Genomic DNA, 5854 nt, shown 5'->3' on the forward strand with positions numbered 1-5854 from the left:
TTGAATTTCATTGCAAATTTATAGTTTCGTAAGTTTCTTTCAGTGCTTTTTCAGAATATTTCAATAAATTTTAATTTACATTTATTTTCCTGCTCAAATATACTGATTTCTCATTGACATGCAAAACTGTTTTTGAATCCGTCTACTTTGACCTATCTGTAGTTCTTGGTTCATATCTCTATAAAATCTTCATTTTTTTTGCTCAAGTTTTTTTTCATAGTTTCCTAAGTCATAGAGCTACAACATATATAAAATCCAGCTTCAAACACATAGCATATCAATCCAGGTTGGAAGTTACACACTGATGCAGGTGACAGGTGTAGGCCAGGCACAGATACTGACTTTGGCATGGATGCTTTCTCTACTTTGGCTATTTGTTTGCATTATTTTCTTCTTTGGATCTTTATTTCTATTAGCTACCTTGCTTAGTTTAATTTTCTGCAATTTATTTCATTCCTTTAAATGCTGTTTGTTTAATTTTTGTTGAATATGTACCGCTTTTCCAAAATCTGCACTAGTTTGGAATTTGAGTTCCTTGAGCTGATTTTCCCATTCATTCATGCAATTCTCTTGTTGCTTTAGGTAGTTAACTCATAGATATATGTTGTTTTATTTCAGTTTGATTTAATACCTTCTATAGAACTCTAGATCTAAGTTTCAAGTTAATAATCGGTAGTTACCAAATTCCAAAGTCATCTTTGGTTTTCATGTTTCTAGATTAGATTTTGTGATTTTCTTTAATAATGTGCACTTTCATGTTGTTTCTAACTGAGTTCATTTACTGTTCTTTCAATTTACGACTCAACTTCATCAAATTTGCAGCACGTTGATTGTAAAATTCTTGTTGGAGTTACGGTTTTCCAACTTGCTTGTTTTTATTTTTTTTTCTCTTAGATTTTCAGTTAAAGCTGCTTTTCACTTCATTTCAATTCTGTTTTGAACTTCGAATTACCCAATGTTTGTACAAATTTTCAATTTGCTTGATTCATTTTTTAAAGTAAAAAAGGTTTTAGTAAGTTCTTTAGTTGGAAGTTAGTAGTTAAATGAAGTTAGTTACATTTGGTTATAGGTAGTTGTTTTCAAAATTTTTTTTTAGTTACTGTTTTTATTCTTATGTTGTTTTTTGTTATTATTTTTTATTAGTAGATTGGAGTTACATTTTAAATCATGTTAAATTTTATTCAATTCATTTTAGTCATTGATTTTGTTGAATTTGTTACATTGCTTATTTTACATGTTAGTAGATTTTTTTTTCGTTAAAAATATATTTTGTGCTTTATTTGATTTCATTTTCCTAGTTAGCTTCATTTTTATAGATATTGATTGATCAAACCAACTTTAGATAGGATGTGTGGATAAAAGGTACCTAGGCTAGGAATCTCTTTAATTAATCCTCATGAGATCGACATCTAAAGTTTTTTAGTCTCTATTAGTACTTATATGGCTTGTGCACTTGCAGAATTGTCTAATCAAGTTTTAGGCATCCTTGTTAGGAATTAGGATTTAAGAGTCCTAGGTTAATATCAACCTTCACCATACTTTTCTATAGATTGGTTCCCTTAAGTGTACATATTTTAGGCTAAAGCTTAGGCTTTCTTTGGTTTTAGGTGTATATATCTTAGGTTCCTTTGTTGATCATTTTTTTCTTAGCTGTACACACTTGGGTTTCCATTTTTATAGTTGTTCATTAGGTGTAGTGTTCTTGTGGCCAATGTATGTGAGTTAATCCTTTTAGATCTTAGGCTTGGGTTTACTCGTAAGAGGATTAGGAGGGAGAGACAAATTGATCCTACCATCGCTATGGCCGAGCAAGACACTAAAGCTCTTAGGGATTATGCCGTGCTTGATCTTCATGGTTTTCAACCTAGCATTAGGAGGCTAACAATTCAACCCAACAATTTTGAGATTAAACCTACAATCATCTAAATGATACGACAATCAGTGCAATTTAGTGGTAATTCGAGTAAGGATCCTAATGCTCATCTTTGGAATTTTTTAGAGATTTATGATACATTTAAACCGAATGGTGTTACTAAGAATGGCATTAAACTTATATTGTTTCCATTTTCCCTTAGAGATAGAGCTAAGAGTAGGTTAGCTTTGATGCCATCAGATTCCATCACCATTTAGGATGATTTAGTGCAGAAGTTTATGGCGAAATTTTTTCCTCTGACCAAGATGACCAAGTTTTGGAATGAGATCACTACATTTGTCTAGCATGACTTAGAGACCTTGTATGAAGCATAGGAAAGACATAAGGAGCTCTTGAGGTGATATCCACACCATGGACTACCGAAATGGCTAGAGATCTAGATTTTTTATAATGGGCTAGTGCCTAACACTATGACATTTTTAGATGCTAAACCAGGGGTGCTTTGATAAATTAAACTTTTGACATAGCTTCAAAGCTTATTTAGAGATATAGCGACTACAAATTGTCAGTGGTTGAATGAGTAACAGTATCCTAGAAGAGCTTCATGGTTGTACGAGGTTAATAAGCTTATAGCACTTAATGCTAAGGTAGGTTCCCCAGCCAAATTTGTAACGTCTTTACATTGGAAGGTTACACCCTCAGAGTCAAGCCCTAGTCATTATAGGTTTACTCATACCTATAGTTCCTTAGCTATATGTGATATTTACGGGGGAGGTCACCCAAAAAGTCATGTCCAAGCATCTATCTAGAAAGTATCCATTATTTAGTACAAACACTTAGGCAACCCGACAAACCCCATGTTTCGACATACGACCTAGGTTGGAGGAATAACCTTGGTTCTATCCACTCTATTCAAGTACCACAATAGCCTTAATATACTAGACCATCTCAACCACCTAGATTTTAGTAGTCACTTTTTTAGCACTAGTAGCCTCAACAATACTACGCACTACCACATCCATTTATGCTAACCCTTGAAAAAAAACCTTAATCAAGGATCTCTTAGGTACCATGATCAGAACTCAGATCTCATTCATACGACCTAAAATACCATGTTTCAGAATTAGAACACTATGTTTTAGAACTAGTCCGTGTTTATAAAGAACTAAGAAACCTATATTGATCAATTAGTGACCCTTCTTAAACCTGACCACAGGGTACCTTACCTAATAACACAATGGTCAACCTTAGAAGGGAAAAGAAGGAGCACTACAAGGCAATCACCCTTAAGAGTGGAGGTAGTTAGCTAGTGGCCAAGGCCTGATAAGTTCTCAAGATGTATCAAATAAGGAGTTCAATGACGATAAGCTTGATAGAGACCTAGTTTATGTTAGAGAGATGAGCAAGAAAAAGGATGAAAGTGTAGTATTTGTTCATATCTAGTTACCATAGACACCATTTTTTAATGCTTTATCGAGTATATCTAGGCCTACTCCTCTTAGAGTTGGGTCACCTAGACCTTATATTCTTTTACCTTAGAGGTTTGAGAAGTAGAAAGAAGAGAAGCAATTTTTTAAATTTCTTAAGGTGTTTAAGATGCTGCACATTAATATCCCATTTGTAGATGCACTTGAGCAAATGCCTACTTATGCAAAATTCATAAATAATATTATCTCTTGAAAGAGGAGATTAGAAGATTATAAGATAGTTGCACTTACCAGTGAGTGCATATCTGTGATTTAGAGAAGACTACCTATGAAGCTTAAAGATCCTAGTAGCTTTACCATTCCTTATACTACACGTAGTATGTTATTTGATAAAGGCTTGTGTGACCTAGGTGCTAACAAAACCTAATGCCTTGGTCTATTTTTTAGAGATTAGCATAGGAAAGGCTAAACCTATCTTAGTTACTCTATAGTTAGCCGACAGGTCACTGAAATACTCTAAAAGGATTTGAAGGATTATTGGTTAAGGTAGAAAATTTTATTTTACCTGCTGACTTTATGGTTCTAGAGATAGAGGTGGATTGTGAGATCTTAATTATTTTAGGAAAACCTATTTTAGCCATTGCTAGAGCTTTGATTAATGTACAAAAAAAGGAATTAACCATGCAAGTTTAGGATCAAAACATCACTTTTCATGTTTTTAAAGCTTTGCTACTCCTTGATGATTCTGATTCTAATGAGTGTTCAAGGGTAAAGGTTTTTAGTGATGTGATCCATGAGGTTTTACACCTAGAGCACATTGTTTCACATTTTAAAGACTTTCTTATAGTCGATGAAAGAGAGGACATAGATTTGAGTGAAGCTGATGGTGAGATATTGATAGCCTTTACTTTTTTATTTACACCACCTTTTAGTGGCAAGCCTTTAGTTGATCTTAACACTTTCCCTAGAGTGATTAAACGATCAAATTTAGGTTCATTAGATTATGAGATTTTTCATTTTGATAATGCCTATTAGAGTCCTATGAAGTTTGGGAGTGATGGTCTAGTTATTGATGGGTCATCATTGTTAGTTTATTTACCGAGCTTCAAGTAGTTTTAGTTTAATCATATCTATCATAGTCCTTATAGGAGGGAGACTGCATATATGATTTAAAAAGGATATGATAGGGTTCATGTTGATGATAGACCGGTTGACTGGATGCCAAAGCCAAAACCCATTTACTTTAGCCCTTTTAGGTGTGAGGTTGAGGGTTTTCTTAAGAAGTTTATTGTTACTCCTACTTTCCCACATGATTCACCATTAGACTATATTTGTGATGAGATGGTAAAAAGAGAGGTCTTGAAATGATTAGATTTAAGAATTAAGTAGGAGTGATCACTATAAACCTATAGGGTTAAGCTTATTCTAATAGTATAGCTTTTGACTTTAAATAAAACGTTTCTTGAGAAGCAAACCAAGTTTTACTTTTCATGCTATTTCTTTTTGTGCATGTTTGTGTACATATGTGTTTGCATGATTGTTTCATTTGCACATTCATTTTTTCTCATTTGTACATAGTTGTCATTTTTGTTCATTTGATTAGGTTGTATATACTTGTTCATGTGTTCATTTCTTATCTTTCGATTATACTTTTCATTATGATTGCATTAAAAATTTTAGCTTCTTAGTGCTTAATTTTAGTGCAATTTGACTATTATTTTACCTTGTTCTTTAGCATTTCTTAGCAAAAATAGTCTTAAAATCACAATTGTCTTATGTGTAGGTAAAATTGGAGAAAATAAGGAATTTTGGTAAATTTAGATACATTTTGGAAGATTTTTTGGGCTAATTGTGAAAATGGCCTAAAACTAGTGTCATTAAGTTGATTGCTTTTGAATGAGTGTTCTTGAAACTTTCTTCCATGAATTATTTTAGCATTATTTTCAGCATTTTCTAAAGATTTTATTGTTAAATTTGCTCATGGAATACTTGAATTTTTTTGTAGCAAATAATGAAAACATATTTGCTTGCAAGAGGCTTAACAAGGAAAAAATGGTGCAATAGTGGTATGGAATGCAACCTTCATTTGCATGAGAATTGGGCATCACATTTTGGCATTTAATGAAAGACTTCAAGAAGTGATGACATGGCATATTAGACAGCTTTCATTGCTTATAACTCAAACTTTTTAGAAGTAGAAAAACACATGAGGAAGGCTTGCAATTAAGGAAGAAAAAAAAAAGCCAAATAGCCATGCACCAAGTACATAAACAAGGAGGAAAGAATTCTCTAGAAGCTCATCTCATTGTAAATATTTTGAAGAGATTTTTTGGAGTTTTATTCACCACTCACCTGCCTATAAATAAGATTGGAGCCAGCCATTTTAGGGAGCTTTAGCTTAGGATTTTATTTTTGCACTTTCCTTTACTATATTTTATTTTCTTAGCAAACAAACAACCATTGATCTTCATGTTTTTCTGTTGATTTTGATTGCACTTCTATATTTCCTTAAGTATTTTTCAGTGTTCTTTACAATTTTGGCAATAAAACTTGT

The 5854-nt window shown here is 32.8% G+C and overlaps 1 non-coding gene across 1 annotated transcript; it reads right to left on the reverse strand.

The window, feature by feature from the left end:
• Positions 1-2185: 2185 nt before the first annotated feature.
• Positions 2186-2291, reverse strand: LOC149511377 (small nucleolar RNA R71). The gene has a single exon (XR_016334457.1). It is a non-coding gene; the product is annotated as a small nucleolar RNA R71 (small nucleolar RNA).
• Positions 2292-5854: the final 3563 nt, after the last annotated feature.

Source organism: Durio zibethinus, chromosome 26, assembly GCF_047325235.1.
Source record: "Durio zibethinus cultivar Kanyao isolate XHJ-2024 chromosome 26, ASM4732523v1, whole genome shotgun sequence".
Taxonomy (NCBI): domain Eukaryota; kingdom Viridiplantae; phylum Streptophyta; class Magnoliopsida; order Malvales; family Malvaceae; genus Durio; species Durio zibethinus.